The 18,344-nt window shown below is 45.4% G+C and overlaps 1 protein-coding gene across 8 annotated transcripts in view; it reads left to right on the top strand.

Annotated features, from left to right (window-relative positions):
* Window positions 1-1,316: 1,316 nt before the first annotated feature.
* The window catches only part of TSNARE1 (t-SNARE domain containing 1), a 508,113-nt gene continuing 491,085 nt past the window's right edge, over window positions 1,317-18,344 (top strand). For 4 of the 8 annotated variants that reach the window (XM_074846421.1, XM_074846412.1, XM_074846395.1 and 1 more), the window contains exon 1: window positions 1,317-1,371. The gene's annotated coding sequence lies outside the window, so the exon portion shown is untranslated. Of the gene's footprint in view, window positions 1,372-1,485; window positions 1,545-7,080; window positions 7,164-18,344 lie in introns of those variants that run through there. The other 4 variants (XM_074846438.1, XM_074846447.1, XM_074846402.1 and 1 more) reach the window with 2 other exon arrangements.

Here is an 18,344-nt window from a genome sequence, read left to right on the forward strand (position 1 = left end):
GTGTGACTGAAAAGGAGGGCACAAACCTGTCCTCAGAGTGCTTATGCTGCCCTTGTGATTAACAAAGAGTATCTGTTAACGATTAAAAGAGAATTGGCTCATCTAGTGCTGGAGTCTGAAGGGCTCCTCAGCTGATGAAATCAAAGGCTAACTACATTACTTACAGTCCCCCCCCATCAAAGGCTAACATGTCACTCACAGTCCCACCCTGCGGCTCCTCACCGGGTAGGTCCCTGTCGCTGGACACCTAAAGAGAAGTAGATGAGATGTTCAGACCACTTTTCAGTAATGATATCATACAGTTTTCAATAATCACAGAATCACTGAGGTTGGAAAAGCCCCTGAAGCTCCTCTAGTCCAACCATTAACCTCACACTGACTGTTCTCAACTCCACCAGATCCCTCAGCACTGGGTCAACCCGACTCTTCAACCCCTCCAGGGATGGGGACTCCCCCCCTGCCCTGGGCAGCCCATTCCAACGCCCAACAACCCCTTCTGCAAAGAAATACTTCCTAAGAGCCAGTCTGACCCTGCCCTGCCGCAGCTTGAGGCCATTCCCTCTTGTCCTGGTGCTGGTTCCTTGCTTCAAGAGACTCATCCCCCCTCTCTGCACCCTCCTTTCAGGCAGTTGCAGAGGGCCAGGAGGTCTCCCCTCAGCCTCCTCTTCTCCACACTAAACCCCCCCAGTTCCCTCAGCCGCTCCCCATCACACCTGTGCTCCAGACCCTGCACCAGCTCCGTTGCCCTTCTCTGGACACGCTCGAGTAATTCAATGTCCTTTTTGTAGTGAGGGGCCCAAAACTGAACCCAGGAATCGAGGGGCGGCCTCACCAGTGCCGAGCACAGGGGTAAGATCCCTTCCCTGTCCCTGCTGGCCACGCTAGTGCTGATACAAGCCAGGATGCCATTGGCCTTCTTGGGCTTCTGGGCACACTGCTGGCTCATTATCAATCCCCCCCAGGTCCCTCTCTGACTGGCAGCTCTCCAGCCACTCCTCCCCAAGCCTGTAGCGCTGCTGGGGGTTGTTGTGGCCCAAGGGCAGCCCCCGGCATTGGGCCATAGTGAAACTCCCCCCGTTGGCCTTCGCTTCGTTGAGGCGGGAAGCGCTGAGGGACGGTGGGCGGGACCGCGGGGATCGTTCCCGTCGGGGATTTGTCGCCGGTGAAAGGGGGCGTGGCGTTACGCCGCGGTGGCCGCTGGGAGTTGCAGTCCGGGGCGGTGCCCGCGCGCGGCGGCGGCACCTGCGGGCTGGGGACTTCGGGGAGGCGGGGCGGGGCGAGCACGTGGTCAGGGCGGGCCCTTGGCGGTCACGTGATGTTTGGGTGCCGGCCCCACGGCGCAGCCTCGCGGCGACGGGCGCGCGGCGGCAGGTGAGGGACCGTCCCCCGCCCTCCGGGTGCGCGTGGGCCGCGTGTGGGCGGGACACGGGCGGGACACGGGTCACCCGGCTCGGGAGGGGGCACGGGCGGGACCAGGGACGTGCTGGCCTTGCACGGGGGGCAGCCGGGGACAGCGCTGCGCTGCCGAGAGTGGGGAGCGTGAGGTGGGGACACGGCGTGTGTGTGTGTGTAACGTGGGGACAGGCCTGAGCTGGCACAGGGTGTGTGTGTGCAACGTAGGGACAGGGCCGGCCTGGCACAGGGGTGTGTTCAGCCTTGGGGACAGGCCTGAGCTGGCACAGGGGTGTGTGGCAGTTTGGGGACAGGGCTGGCCTGGCACAGGGTGTGTGTGCAACATGGGGACGGGCCTGGCCTTGCACAAGGAGTTTTGTGTGTGTGTGTAGCTTGGGGACAGGGCTGGCCTGGCGTAGGGGTGTGTGCAGTTTGGGGACGGGGCTGGTCTGGTACAGGGATGTGTGTGTTCAGCCTTGGGGACAGGCCTGAGCTGGCACAGGGATGTGTGCGTGCAACAGGGGGACAGGGCTGGCCTGGCACAAGGGTGTGTTCAGCCTTGGGGACAGGCCTGAGCTGGCACAGGGTGTGTGTGTGCAACAAGGGGACAGGGCTGGCCTGGCACAAGGAGTTTTGCGTGTGTAGCTTGGGGACAGGGCTGGCCTTTCACAGGGTGTGTGGGCTATTTGGGGACAGCGCTGGCCTGGCACAGGGATGTGCATGAAATGGGCACAAGGGTGGCCTTGCACAGGGAGTTCTGTGTGTGTGTGCAACATGGGGACAGGGCTGGCCTTGCACTGGGGTGTGTGCAGTTTGGGGACGGGGCTGGTCTGGTACAGGGATGTGTGTGTTCAGCCTTAGGGACAGGCCTGAGCTAGCACAGGGATGTGTGCATGCAACAAGGGGACCAGGCTGGCCTTGCACAGGGTGTGTGAGCAGTTTGGGGACAGGGCTGGCCTGGCACAGGGGTGTGTTTGGCCTTGGGGACAGGCCTGAGCTGGCACAGGGTGTGTGGCAGTTTGGGGACAGGGCTGGCCTTGCACAGGGGTGTGCATGAAATGGGGACAAGGGTGGCCTTGCACAGGGGGGTGTGTGTGCAACATGGGGACAGGGCTGGCTTGGCACAGGGAGTTCTGTGTGTGTGCGTAGCTTGGGGACAAGGCTGGCCTTGCACAGGGGTGCACATGAAACGGGCATAAGGGTGGCCTTGCACAGAGGTTTGTGTGCAACACGGGGACAGGGCTGGCCCGCCACAGGGGGGTGTGTGTGCAGTTTGGGGACAAGGGTGGCCTTACATGGCGGGGTCTATGTGTTACTTAAGGACACAGTTGTACACAGAGATTTGTGTTTGCCACCTGGGAGCAGGGCTGGCCTGACACAGGGTTGTGCGTGTGTGAACTAGGGACTGTGGCTGCCCTTGCACAGCGTTGGCACACGTGCATTTGCACAGTGTAGAGACTGTGGCTGGCCTCGCACGGAGCTGTGTGCGTGCGAGCAGTGGGGGGACAGGGGCTGGCCTTGCCCGGGGCTGCGAGCAAAGAGAGACACACGTGCCAAACGTGCTGTGCCCTCCCAAGGACCACGCTTGTGTCCTGTGTGGCCGGTGACTGGGCGAAGATGGGAGGTCCCTGCACCCACTTCACCACCCGCAGTCACCGCGACACTGTCCCATGGTCACTTAACACAATGAAGCATTGATGTGTTGACCTCCAGTGCAATGGCAGCGTTGGGAACTGCTCTGTGACCCATGTTGTAGTTAGATAATGGGTTTTGGCTCAGTTTTAACCTCACGTAGAGTATAGTGGTATTTATTTATTTTTTTTTTTCCTTCCAGGCTAATTCAGGAAGCTTTAGCCATAAATGAGTCAGTGAGATGGACTTTCAAGTGCAAGGAGAGGAAATAAAACTACTTTTAAATGTATAAAGCGCCACTTTCTGCCGTAGTCCTTGGCTGACTGCAGAAACTTTTTTTTTTGTTCCTTTTGTACTACAAAGTGTGGTTCGAAGCTTTTAATAAAAGCTCGCCCTAGCTGCGTGATACAATTAACCTGCACCATCTAGCACTGGAGTGGACTTTGCTGGGGAAATCTTGTGTTTCCACTGAACTGCTCGGTGTCTTTGTGTGCCTATCAAAAATCACAGGGTTTGGAATCCTAAGCGCACGCTTTCATTCTTCCACCATCGCACTGAATACGCCTTGCAAAACCTCTGCTTGTTTGCATTTGAAGTATTCTGTGACATTTGCAGCTCAAAATGTGTCCTTATGTCTGGGAGCGCCGCACAAACAAGCGGTCGTCTGTTTGCAAACCCAGGGATAACACGTGGGGTGGCCTGAAGTGTTGCTCTTCATGCTACATCGTGCTAAATCCTAAATTTTTACTAGCTGTGTGGTGCATGGACTGGGACTGGGGAGGCTGGGCAAAAACTACAAGGTTTTTTTTTTTTCCTTTTTTCCTTCATCCAGTCACAATAGCAATAAGGTTCATGTTTTATCCAGCATTTACGCCTTTTTTCTGGCTGGTAGTTCCCTTTGCAATGGAGCTGTGAATACGCAGTGCCTCATCCTGCCTTGTTGGCCTCTGTATCACCTTGATCCAGGAGTCGATTCACAGAATCATCTAGGTTGGAAAGGACCTTGAAGATCATCCAGTCCAACCGTTAACGTAGCATTGGCAGTTTCCAACTACACCAGATCACTCAGCACCATGTCAACCCTACTCTTAAACACCTCCAGGGATGGGGACTCCACCACCTCCCTGGGCAGCCCATTCCAACGCCTAACAACCCGTTCTGTAAAGAAATACTTCCTAATATCTAGTCTAAACCTTCCTTGGCGCAACTTGAGGCCATTCCCTCTTGTCTTATCACTCATTACTTGGTTAAAGATTCAGATGGTTCAGGTCTTTAAATCACTGATGGCTCAGGCCAGCTGCTGTCTGGCCCCTCGATGTCTTTCTGCTCCACCAGCTTGTCCAGCTGAGATGTCCTTTTCCATCTCATCTCACCCCCAGGTGGGTCTCAGGGCTTTTTCTGGGGTGCTGATGGTGTGCTGATCTCCTCACTCCAGCCATCAGCTGAGCAACAAATAACCTCTGTTGCTCTCTCTGGAGTCTCCCACCCTTCTGGTTTGCTTGTGTATAATAACTCAATTAAAAAAAGATAAAAGCCACAACCACTGCTGATGTGGCTTTGATGGACATCGGGGAGGCTGAGCAGTGGAACCACGTGTCCTGCTGCAATCCTGGCTCCTCAGTTAGATCTCCATCTCTGGTATCTCCTCCCATTGTGTCTAAAACGAAACTGAGCTTTCGGATACAATTTCTCCCTCCTAGAGGGGTATGGGCAATTGCTCTGTTCAGAGGAGTTTTGCAGTGTAACTCTGTGCTGCTGCGGTTTTCCTGGCATCCAGGGTTGCCTCTTCTGCAACAACTGCAAGTTACTTAGCTGAGGTTGGCTGCAGAGACTGGTAGAACAGAGATTTTGATATTAAGTCTTTTATTCCCATCCTCTCTTGTTCAAGAAACCTTATTCCTTTTCTCACAACTCTCCTGATTTTTTTTTTTTCTTAATTATTTTGTCTAAATTATTTTAAACCTCTTGTCATTTGCTTCTCGCCGTGCATTTCTGGTGTGACCAGGTCTCCCAGCCAGCAAAACACCTGCTCTGGGAGTGGAGACTCTTTACTGAGGCTGGAGGAGAAATAATACTTCTGTGTCTTGAAAAACTTGCACATCAATATTAGAGCACTTAAAATCTAATTTAAAAAAAAAAAAAACAACAAACAACAGTAGGCAAGCTGAAAATGAATGAGTCTGTGCTTCCCCTTTCTTATAAATATATATCAAATGGTATTTTGAATTGCTGGTTCTTCTGGGAATTCAGGGATATTTAAATAGCAAGTGTGAAAGGGTAAATAATATCAAGATAAAAATAATAGTTTCAATTCCCTGCCTGTGCCATAAACACATTCTGCTAGATGAAAATGGAAAGAACCTTTAAAAAAAATCTAATTTACTTTTCTCATCTTTGTCATCTTCCTTCCTACACTTCAGTTAGTTTGGGCAGCGGGGTGGGTAGGTGGCTCTCGCTTGGCTTTTTATGGACCTTCTGAGGTTGCTGGTGCTGCAGGGGACCATGGAAATCTGTGACACCCAAGGGCTTTGTGTGGGCAGGAGGAGCCTCTGCCTGTGTTTTATGTGGGGTTGGAGTTATCATCATCAGCGCAAAGGCTGCTTGCGCTGGAAAGGACTTGTGCATCCAGGTCTGATCCCCATGAGACCGGGTGGATGGATGGATGGATGGATGGATGTCCTTCCACCTGGACATGGTTGGTGGGATCTTCTTGACCATAAGAGCGGATCCATTTGCCTATGGCATGATCCATTTGGCCTAAATTTCATCCAGATATTTAAACATGAGCTTAAGTTGCAAAATGAAGCATTGGGGTGTGCCTACATGCTGGCGATGCTGGGGAAATACTCCAAAACTTGTCCTCCAGCCACATCGCCAGCCCTTCAAACTGCATTTTTTTTTCTTTTGCAGCATACTTTTTGACTCATGCAAATACAAAATCTGGCCACAAACTTGTGTTGGCATTGCCAGCAGCAGCGTTGAGCGTTGCAAGGATGAAGGGAAGCTCATGCCCATCACTTGATGTTGAATGCCTGGGAAGCTACATCTAAAATTCACGCTGTCACCCTCCTGCGAAGGAGCGTGTGTCCTTTTGCTGTCAGGAGGTTATTAGTGGTTTTTAATAATACACAGTGTTTCTAAAGGAATATAGTCAAGATAAGAATCTTACTTTTTTTTTTTTTCTCCCGCTGGCCTCGCAAATGATGGTATGTAAGATTAAAATAATGCAAAAGAGTTAAATTAATCTTAAATTTAACACTTGCAGGGAGGTTTCTATTTAAAACTCTTCTTCGTAGTGTCACTAGTCAGGAAATTCAGTAGGCAGGTGCCATCTCTTTGTTGCAGTGCATGGGCACGTCTCTGCTTTTCAGTATTTCTGATGATGGGAAAAATAGCATTTAACTTAAAAAAAAAAAAAAAAAAAGGTGCAGGATGGATATTTTTGTTTGTTTCCATGTCCGTTTCGCTTGCAACACCATTAGAAAGCAAAGATTGCATTAGCGATCCATTGCTTTTTAAAATATATTCTGAAGATGGGTACAAAAAAAAAAAAGAAATGGTGTATCCGCAGGTGATTTTTAATGCTTTTTTTTCTGGGATGCAGAGCTGTGGGAAAAGCTTTTCCAAGGGTGTTTTAGGTTTGTTGGCTACTCATCTGCTGGGATGCTGCAATTAAAATCTGCAAAACATTTTCCAGTTTCTTGAATGAAGTTGAACTCGTCTACAATACTTATTTACTTTTTTTTTTTTAGTAAATTTACTTTCTTTTTAAAAAGCAAATGCTCATGTTGGGTTACGCTGCGATTTCTTTGCTATCTCTGTAATCTCTTCCCTAAATAAAAACAGAAAATAACTGCAAAATGCTTTATGCTCTTCATTGTGTAGCATTTATTTTGTTCTACTCTCAGCACCGCTGCAAAGCCACATGTTCAAATATGTGAGTTTTTTGAGGTTGCTGGGGACTTTATTTGTCCTCCTTCCCCTGCTGCATATGTTTATTGTGATTGTAGTCTTGAATAACTTGGCCATGTATTTTTTTTTTTTTTTCCCCTGTAGGACTCCTTCATCGTCTGGTGGATGGAGTAAAGGAATGCAGGAGACAGCCATGCTGTAGGATTTTATTCCAACCCTGTTGTGCTGTAGGTTGCCATAGTCTTTATTTCTGTAAAATAAAAACATTTTCTTCTTCCGTGAGGGACTTTGATCGTGCTCATTGCTGAAGCTTGTTGCTTTTTTTTCAGTTTATAGTGATTCTTCTTGTGATCTTTCTGCGTGGAGGAGGGAGGTGCCTCTTTCATTTTTCTGCATGCAAAACCAGGCAGATTTGGAGGTGTTGTGACCCAAATTTTTGGATTAGCCCATTTCTTTGCTGTGTGAGGTGCCAGAGAGTCAAATATGGTATGAGGGAACTCCCAAACTTGCTATTAATGGCTGCTTTGTAAGAAAATCTCATATGAGCAGATAGCTTAGGAGCTCTGTGGTGGAGGCATATACAGCCACGAACACTGTTTTTCTTAATTTTTTTCTTTTTTCCCGCTGAAATTCCCTTATTTATTTACCAGCATGTGATGCCTCATGACTGTGACCACAGTCTGCATGCAGTAGTGCTCACGCTGCAGCTCGTGTGCTCCTATTTAGGGGTGTCTTGAGGGAGAAAAATCCTCCCGGGCTGTTTGGGGGAGACTTGGACGATGTCTCGCTGGGTTTGTGAGCTGTGCAATGGTGGCTTTGAGTCAAGGCAAAACTATCTGAAGGGAAGTCCAGGCTGTGCTCTGAAAAGGCAGAGTTTTTCATGTAAAACCCACCGTTTTTCATTGAAATTTCCCCCTTGGATTTAGTCCTTGGTTAGATAACCAGTATTGAAATTTTAAATGTGAATAGTTTGTCTGGAAAACGTATTAGTGGCTAAAAGAAGGGCTTTTTATCAGAAGGAGCAGTGGTTGCAACTAACTGTAGACAACTGCAGTTGTGTTTGAGCTGAATTATTAGCAAATGGTTTGCAGCATCCCACGTCCCAGCCTGGAGATGTTCATTATGCTCCGAGTTCTTCTAATTTTGGAGAGGGGAGGAAAAATGCTGCCATGCATCCGTTTGGTGATGGGGAAGGTTGATGATGCTGCAGGAACTGTGCTGACTCGCCGGATAACACCTTGTTTAATATAAATGACATGACAGATTTTCTTCATTTACTTTTTATTGTGCTTCATCTGCCTGGACATGGGAGCTGCAGATGGTGATCCCTCGAGTTTGCGTAATTTTGCCGTTGCTTCTGTCGAAGCATCTCTTTTCCAACATGTGGGCTTGATTTTTTTGAAAGAGGATAATGCAGCTTATTTGCTTACAATGCTGGTTGTGCACAGACATCATTCAATGTCCCGCCAGTCCTGCTGGTGACTGACAGTCCCTCTTTGTCCCTTCTGTTTGCCATGGAATCTCTATTAAAGAGAAATCAAACTTTTTTTTTTTTTTTAATGGTAATTGCTACAACAACTTCAAGTTAACATCAATGAACTGCATTTTCTATTCCCAGCTAAGAAAAAGAATCAAAAGATCATGTGGCTGTATGAGAGTAGGTGCTATATATTAAGGCGGAGATCCGTCTACGTAGTTTTTTACTCTTTTCCATGTAGCTGCATCTTTCTGTTGGGAGCTGCAGATCTTGAGCTTTTCCTTCTTACAAAGTGAAGCAAGAGCTAAACCTTAATACAGCTTTTGATTTTTTTTTTTTCCTCACAAAACAATAGATTTATGATCCCTTGTGACACTATTAGCTTTCTAGACTCTCATGAGAACCTCCTGATTTCTAAAATACCTAGTTTATACAAGTTTAAACATATTGTTAAATAGCTTGAGATGTGATTTCTCTTTCCCAAATGTTTTGATGTCTTCTGTCATCTGCCTGATGTATCCCCAGCCACTCTCTTCCCTCAGTGCCTGTCGCTGCTGGAGAGACCCTAATGTTGGTCCCATCAAATATTCCACTACAAGTAGCGACCAGGAGTGGGTACTCAGTTAAAAAGTATGTGAAATTAAATTTATATACATATATATGTTATTAAGTAACCATTTTTATAATGTAAGGCATAAAATCATACATATATATAAAAAAAATTCACATATATATAATGATAGCGCATGTGTTTTTGTTTGGTTTTATGCTCTGTTTTTTTCACTTTTGTTCTAAAGAATTGAAAATTTCTGTCTTTTCTCTGTGGAAGCTGCCGTGGAGCTGTGGGATCAGTGCAGGCAGGATCAGGCCATGGTGAATAAGCATAGCTGTGATCAAAGAGGCATGCTCAGCCTGCTAATGCTCACCATCCTCTTGTGTGCCATCTCATACAGGTTGTAAAACTATCCAGATTTGTAGTGATGGTGAAAAGTCAAGTCATTTTACTAAGACTACTTTTACTAATGATAAATAAGGAAAAAAAAAAAATTTAAATGGTGGTGCTTAAAGTTGTGTCGAGGCCACTGCATGTTAGTGGCTGGATTTCTCAGTGTTGAGGACCTTCAGCTTCCATTAACTGCAAGTGGGTGAAGATGGAAGTAGGTGGCAAAATGTGGGTGTTGAAGCCCCAGAGATGCTGTCCTAAGCTTTTTGACGCTTCTGTTTTAGAGAACAGCTGTGTGCTTTCAAAAACCCTCTTAAGTATTGATTGTGCACCGCAGGGGAGCTTCATAGGTATGGGTTGTTTTTCTAAAAATATAATGGGTTGCTATCTTAGCCTAGCAGAGAAACTGGTCCATTGGGGATACATCTTAGCAAAGTAGTGTAAACAGTGCTGCAATATTACAGTGAAACAGGATGCTGCGACTGACTCACCTTTCAGTCTGAAAAAGCAGATTGACAGGCTCACTACAGATATTTTCCTGATTATCGTCTTCAGAGCTTCGAGCAGATGGGTTTCTTCTCCTTTGCCCCAAACATAGGTCAATGGAAAAGATTTCAGTTCTGTTTTGTTCCCCCCCCCACCCCCAGGGAATACCTGCAGTTTAACTGTAAATATCCTCTTCTTTGTGCATGGAAACCAAGGTCTGCTTTTTTCCCTTTTTTCTTCTTCTTTGCACATTATTCAGATGTACCTTTGTGTCCTTTTGTATATAGAGATATCTCATGGGCTCTCAGGTCTACAGGCTTGCTCTTTTCTTTGTCCAGTTCCTTTCCTAGCACATTGTGTTTGGCATCCTTTTAAAAATTAAATTGGAATTTACTGTAATCCCATACTTGGAAACAGGGCTGTGGGTCCTAGTCCTGTTTGCAAGGCATTTGAACGCAGAATATAAAGAGAGTGTGCAGAAAGCATCTGGAGGTCCTCTTGTCCCTGGGACACTTGCCTCCTGCCTCCCCACACCTCTGGTCTTCCTTCCTTCCTCTGGTAAGACCAGAAAGAGCTTTCACGTTTTCCTTGGTGGTTGCTTTGTGGGCTTGAGATGCTGCTGGCTTCTTCAGCCCCATTGGGGTGCAATATCCTCTTGCAGGGAGGGTTCAGCTTTTGCTGCTTTTCACTGCTGGCAGAAAGGAGAGTGAGAATATAAAGCTTTTCTCTTTACAAGCAAATTACTTTTCAAAATCTGTGGTTCTTCCTGGGTGGAAGCAAGCAGTGGCCTTCAGAATAAGGTAATGAGTGGTCTTCACTAGTCTTTTCACATGCCGATGGAGCCCCTTGGCTGCCTCCCTCTACAACAGCTTTGATGGAGGAAGACTTATGGACCTGATGTCCTTCTTGCTTCTCTCCCATAGCCCAGAGAAGCAGGTAGTTGTCATGGTCAGTTAAAGGCTGGGTGGGCATCATCTCGATGGATGTCATCTCAAAGCCTACCAGTCCCGTGATAAAGCCCTTGTAGTTAACTGAAACAATGTTTTCTGGTGGTTCATCATGCTCCGTTTCCATTACTTGCCTTCCTGGGCAGACTGAGGCTGATTATTTTGCCTGGCTGGCTGCAAACCACTTTGCAAAGTTGCTTTCCTAAGCAGACGAGGGTGACCTTGCACTTGCTGATTTGGTAGCTGGGCTCCGATGCTGGCTCCCTGCGTTGCATCTCGTAAATAACTGGTTTTCAGTTTCTTCTCCCAGACCTGTTTACACCTTGCCAAAAATAATTACAACCTCCGAGACTACGATTTGCTGGGTGAGGGGGAGGAGAGCACAGAAAAACCTGCGATCCACGTTTTTTCGTGCGCTTTCATCAATGCGACGCTGCCAATGGGACTGGGATCTCCCTTCTGGAGCATGAATCAGGCTGCATTCGCCCGGGATCGTTCCTATTCTGTACATGAGGTTTCTTTTCTTTCCTCTGTTCAGCATCATCTTAAATTCATGTCCCGGGCGATGCCTCCCTCGCCTGCTTTATTACCTCTTAATGTGTTTTCCCAAGTATGTCTCGCGCTCGGATAAACCTCTCCTCTTTTCTTGACTGCAAAACTGGCTCTTTTTGCGGTCTTCCTCTTCCAGCTGCTGTGTGCATCCTTCCTCCATCCATGCAGAGGTACTTTTCTGCTTCTTAGCACGTTTTCTGAGCGCTTTGGAGCCTGTGCATCCTCCTTGAAAGGCGGATGGCTGCCATTGCTCCCGGTTTTGCATCCAAGACGCCATTAGCTGTGGTCATGTGCAGAGCCGGTGGGGAAGGCAAGAGTATTTTTAGCGTGCACTTCTGTGCGCCGCTCAGGGGGCCGCCCACAGTTGAGTATTAAAATAATAGCGGGGACATTGGGTAAGCTCTGCAGCAAAATGGTGATATGCAAATTGCCATCTTAAGAGCAAACCTCAAGGCGATTTTTGGCAATGCATGCAAGGCTCCGAAGCAGTGTGTTTTGAATAAAGATTACAGCAAGGGATTTCGCCCAGAAGGCACGCTTGTCTCATTTATTCTGAAGCTTAGCAGAGCTGGTAATTCAGTGTTGGAAGCCAACAGGGTGAAATGTATGCACCTTTAAAAAGTTATTAGATTAGCATTGGCAAAACAAAATGTAATGTCACCTCTGTAACTTGAATTTCCAGGGTTGCAGAAGCAATATATCCAGTTGCATTTCATTTGCAAGTAATTCCTGGGCACAGTGCAGGGAAGAGGTGGTTCTGATGGCTGCAGAGTTGGTTTGGGAGGTTTGGAGGCATTATCTGGTAATCAGTGACCTTGTGCCAGCTGACTCAGCGCTGCTTTGACTTTTATCTTCAAGTTGGTGATAGGCAGCTTGGCTGTTTGAAACCTTGCAATAAGAAATCAGGTAAAATACAAATTGCTTTTTTTTTTGGTTTTATTTCCTGGTTGCCAAATTCATAGTAGCACTACTGGGAAGGAAACAGCAATAAATTAAGAGAACAAAAGCAGTGGTTTCATAGTCCTTGCTTTGCAACCTTCCAAGCTGATCCTGTGTCCATCAGTACAAGTCGGAGGTACCATTTCTCCTTTCCACCCCCAAGCTCACCTGTATTTAGTAGCTACAGCTGGGCAACTATACGGGTTTTCAGGTAAGTAAAGTAGTTATCCTGCTTCAGTAAGGACAAGCAGTGCAAAGGGAGATCAAGAGAAGCTGTTACGTGCCATGGGACCACTGACCAAAAGTTGCCCTATTTAATATTTGAGGACTGAAAAGCAGGTGGCAGTTCTAACCTCTTGGCAGTACCTTCTGCCTTGGCATATCTTTTCTTACCCGCTCTTGTCTAATATTCCTGTTTTATCCCTGATCCTACTTTTGAACTTTATTTGACTTGTGGTGTCATTAAACGATGCATTTAAGGTGTCCTTGATGACTTGAAGACTATCAAGAGCTCCGGTCCTTTCTCTCCTCTCACACATATCCCCCATAACTAGGTTATAACCACAGTTATTGAGCGGTTCCTGTGTGCTGGTGATGGCTTTAATTCAGTAGATGTTTCCTGACCAAATGTTTTTGTCTGTGGACCATTACAGCATCCGGAGCCATTGGGTAGGAAGGCTGGAAGACTGCATCTGCAAGGCTTTTATCTCTTGCATATGATTTCTCAGGGACTTGAGACCTCTGGGACCTCTGAGCTGTGGTGTGTGTTGGACTTGTACACCCCATCAAATCATCATGGGCCATGGTTAGACTTGAGTGAAGCCAGTGTGCCCAACAGAACGACAGGAGAACATGCCCTGGAGCTTTTTAGAACATGCCCTGACGTTAGCTTTTCAGAAGTCTTGGTTGACTTCTTATAGAGGCCAGTTGAAACTTTTGGCTGAAATTGAGAAATCTGTGTCCAAATCTGCCAAATTTTGCGTAATGGTTTTTTAGATACTGATAATAAGATGTAACTTAGTGTGCGAGTGCTGCTGGGCTTGTTTAGGGTATAACTGCTGAATGGATAAATTTCCTACAAGTTTAGTTTAATTACTTGCAAATTGAGAGTTTTAAGAGACAAAGTTTGGTGGATGTGCCTCAGTGAGGTGACCAGATGGGAAGTGGATTTGAGTTGTTCCATTTATTCCAATTCTTGAGGAGCAAGTACTATGGTTCCTAGAGAAATACTAATTTTTAGGTGTTTTCATTATTCTTATGTTGTGAAGCCTGGGCATTGTTGAGGAAAAGAAAAGCTTGTACCGCAATAAATATGTTGCTCTAAGACTGGAAACTGTCAGTCAATGAAGCAACTTCTTGTGATCTTTGAGTTTTGTTGGTGCTGTTTTGGGTTTTTTTTAGCTCTTTGAGATTGGCACAAATCTGTACCTTTTAGAGGCTGGAGAGGGATGATCTTCAACGGAAATAAAAGTAGTTGGTAGCTAATTTTTCTGTCTTTCAATGTAGCATGGAAGAACCAGGTGGCTGAGACTTTGTGGGAACATGTTCTACTGACTTTGGTACAAGTTTATGTTGATCAGCTCTTAGTTCACATGTGTCCTTTTACTTTAATTATACGTTCCAACACCATAAGACTTCTAAATATCAAATTTTGAGGGTGTTCTCTGCCAAAACTGCATGGTTTAAGTGCAGATCCTGTTGGCAGGCATCTCAGGAGCTGTTGACTTCCCTCCTTCATAACCCTGTCCTCTCTTGCCTAGTTTTTCCCTCCCTAAAAGTCAAACAGCATTTGATAAAATAGCAGAGTCTTTTAAAAGATTAAAAGAAAGTGCATAGAAACGCAGAAAGTGGTGGTCTCATGAGCGTGTAGCCCTGTGAAGATCAGTGTCCTGCTTGCATCTTGACAGTGCTGAGCGAGTGAAAGAAAAACCTCTTCCTAGCTTGGTTCAGGCACATTTTGAGTCTTCTTTGTGTCTGTCCTTTGCTCCATCCTTCACCTCTGTGGCATTGAACACAAGCTACGGGTTACGTCTTCCAGAGCCCTTCTTGTGCTGCCTTGTGCCTCGCTGAGGTGTTGACTCTTCCCTCCAAGGTCATGCATCTCTGTTCTTCCTGACTTTGAAATGCTCCAAGTCACTGTTGCTCTGTTCTTCTTCCATCTTGAGGACATCAACCATGAACATTTGTGGAGATGCTCTTCATTTTCCCCAAACGTTGTTTTTTTGACGGTATATCTTCAGGGAACCTCACAGCCTACTGTCATGTCGGCATTTCTGTCTCTCCAGATTGTCTCTGCGTTTCCTGACGTTTCCCATCCAATCTATGTTCAACTCTTTCTGCATTCAGTCTCCTATTTTAAGGTCTTTAATGCAGGAATCATCTTCTTACTCTATTTATACAGCATTTGAAGTGATGCGGATGTGATTCCAAAGTGATGCCGTTGATAATACTTTTCAGTTTGTTGTGGTAGTTAACAATATTGGGAATGCTGTCCTTTTATATTTATATATATAAATGTATGTGTGTGTATAAAAAATATATATATATAAACACATACATTGTCCAGGGACAAAAGTGAAGACATTGTAGCTTGTTAACGTTTGCAAACCTCACAAATAATAAAAACTATATATTTTTTCAGTCCCTACCTTGGCTCCTTTGGTAGTTATGATATCAGCTGCTTTGTGCGGGGAAACTGAAATAGTGAACTCTGATCTTGCCGGGTAAGAAACATTTTTGTAAAGCTGTGCATTTAGACTAATTCTGTCTGCCATACAATGTACTGAGGATTTGTGATCCTCAGCAGGCATTTGACAGATCTTAACTAGTTATGCTATGTCTTGTCAATCAAAATTAAACGCCTACTTCGCTCCTTCCTACTTTCTCTCTCTTCCAGCTTTTTTATTTAGGTTGGTCATTAAAATTGCTTATAACCATAGAAACGAGGAAAACCCACCCCTTGCTTTCCAGATCTTTAGCATGATATTCCTGTACTGACGACATGTGAGTTATATACATGTTGGCTTAAAAAAACCCCAGAAACCTGCAAGTAGGCAGAGTTTTCATTAATTCCTCCTTATAATGGAGTTGTTCCAATGGATATCAACCAAAGATCATGGCCCTTTTGCATTCCTGTACAGTGTCCAGTAAAAGGAGAAACCCTGCTGTGAAGAAACCTCCTGACAAGATAAAGTCGGAGAAGAAAACATAGATCTGTGGGATGGGGAGGGTGGGAGGATGAGATAAGGAGAAGATGGGTCGACAAGAAGTCGCATGCGTGACGTAGTGCGTGTGGATAATTTAAGTATTGGTTTTCATCCTCCTAGAGCTGCCTGCACCAATGGGTGCTCTGAGAGATGGGTGTAGTATTGATACTTCTGTAAAACTGGGCCACCATATTTCTACGCTTAAGGACCTGATTCCCCGCTTAGCAGGGATGAAAAATTAAAATGATTACTGATTTTTGCTTGTAGAGGCACTTTGAAAACACTTGACCCAAGGCTACATGAAGAAGATAGAAACTCTTACGTTAGGAGCCATAAGCATCCTGACATTTCAGTGCTGGACCCTGTGTGCTGGACAAATTGTTTTCGCTTGGAGCGGGATGGCTCCATGTGAGATAGCTAGAGGCAAGATTTCTGCCTTTTTTTTCTCCCACCTTAAGTTGCACTAAATAACACAATTTTTTATTTATTTTTTTTTTTTTTTTTTTTACAAATGGGAAGTGTAATCGATCAGATGAAAACAGTAAACTGCAGCTGCCAGCATTTCTCTCTATAACTCGCTCAGTTTTGCTCTTTTTATGAATTATGGGAACTTTTTAGTGCGTGGAAAGTGATACAGGTAGTCAAGGAGTGAGCTCCTTGGGTATGTGATGTCAGGGCTGGTGGGGATCCTCTGCTGCCTGCACTTTGCTCGGACCTCTGAATGCACTGAGGTGCGGCGTGCGTCACAGAAGGGGAGAGTGCAGTCCTGGCAGTTGAGCAAGTTGGTGCTTGTTTGAACCATACACCAAGCAGTTACCTCTGCTTTTACATTTTTCTAGTAGATTTAAAAAAAATCAAAGCCCAGAAAAAACACTCCCAAGACTGTTGAATGTTGATACATAGACTTTCTGTTCAGTTGCCAATGTGTAGATGTGAACCAGTAGACAGTGGTACTTCATGACATGGCGCTTGGGGATCTAGTGTAGTTGGGATCTGTCAGTGCTAGGCTAATGGTTGGACTGGATGATCTTCAAGGTCCCTTCCAGCCTAGATAATTCTGTGATTCATATCGATGCCTCCTTAGATGTGTTACAGGAGGAATAGGATTTGTACATGGAATCCTACATCTGTGCTGACAATGCACATGCTTCATGTGTTGCCGTACAGTGATTACAAAGAGGGAAGGCTGCCTCCTTGAGAAACCACAGCATATCTTGATGTTTGGAAGGTCACCAGGATGGGGATGTGGATTGTTCCTGAGGTGGTCAGATGTGGGAGGTTCATTGCTCTCTCTATAGGAAGACTTGTCTCTTGGGAAGATGAATTTGACCTTTGGCCAAAGAAATAATGAGGAAGAAGTGTTGTGTGATCTAGCATATGACAAAGGTTTGCTGAGCAACATCTTAAAATTTAAAAGTCTTATTTACCTTGTCTTTGAAAGCCAGCACCCCGTACTGTATTTAACTTAAAGGCTCTTAATGATTTTTTTTTCATGTGTTGGAACTTCTGCTGTTGGCTTTTGAGGGTGTTGAAATAGACCGTGTTCATCAAAGAAGAGGAAAGGGTAATTGTATGGTTTTTCTAAGGGTATGAGAAGTCAGGGCAGGAGCTCCTTCAGCATCCTTTGCTGCTCTCTTCAGCCCCAGTATCCTCCCATGTGATTTGATTTTCTTCACCATCCCGTCACAAGGAGGGATAACAAAGCTTTGATGATCAGTCTGGAAGGCTGAGTCCTGTGTGATGATGCTCCTCCTGCTTAAAACAAACCAAACAGCCAAAATTTTCAGTACTTCAATTAAAACACTTTATTTGAGGAATAATTATTGTAAAAAGAGTATAATACTTCTACATCCTTAACTTTACACAGTGTAAAAGTGCTTCTACCTGAGTTGTCTAAGCCATTCTTTTTCTTGTTTTCTATTTTGTTTTTATTAAAACATAATAAACTGCATTAAAATCATGTTAAATTCCTTCTAAAGCATTAGTTTCCAAATTTGAGACAAAAAAAAAAAAATCAGTTGTTCGAGTCTGTGCGTGGGAAATGGGTTTATTGCATGCTTAACTAGAGTCTCCAGAGTTATCTGAGCTATCGGATCTTTATGGATGCTGTTCTAAAATATGCAGTTGTATATCTGTCTATTTAGATATGTTACCTCTGCCTATTGCTCTATACCCAAGTGTGTGGACATACACTCTTCTATGAATAATCTTCCCAAAAGTAAAAATTTATTTTTATCTCTGTGTATTTTTAGTTAAAAATCAATTATAAAGATACGAACATAGAATGGTTTGGGTTGGAAGGGACCTTAAAGATTGTCTAGTTCCAACCCCCCTGCCATGGGCAGGGACACCTTCCACTAGCCCAGGTTGCCCAAAGCCCCATCCAACCTGGCCTTGAACCCTTCCAGGAGGGGTCAGCCACAGCTTCTCTGGGCAACCTGTGCCAGGGCCTCACCACACTCATGTTAAAGAACCATAATGATTTTTCAGTCTTCTGCTAACTTTATAACAGTTTGGCCACTGTTATACATGCGTGAGTCCTCTGTGCAGCTTTGTGTTACACCATACTAGCAAAGGTTATTTTGCTCTTCTGTGCTGAGAACTCTTCCAGTGCTGGGTTCTCTTGGTCAGCACAGCTGCATGATTCTACCTCAGCAATCCCTTTAGCTGCATGGGCTTTCTTTTTGTAGGAAATGTAGGAAAAATACTGACAGATCCTGCTTGACTGGCTAAGATTGAATATAAGATATGAGATCACTAAGCAGGGCGAAATGACCGTTATGTGAAATCAGAACTTTCAGAAAATGACTTGCTGTATTTCACTGGGCATCCCTTAATGTTGGCACCCTGAAATTAAA

This window comes from Strix aluco, chromosome 1, assembly GCF_031877795.1.
Source record: "Strix aluco isolate bStrAlu1 chromosome 1, bStrAlu1.hap1, whole genome shotgun sequence".
Classification (NCBI taxonomy): domain Eukaryota; kingdom Metazoa; phylum Chordata; class Aves; order Strigiformes; family Strigidae; genus Strix; species Strix aluco.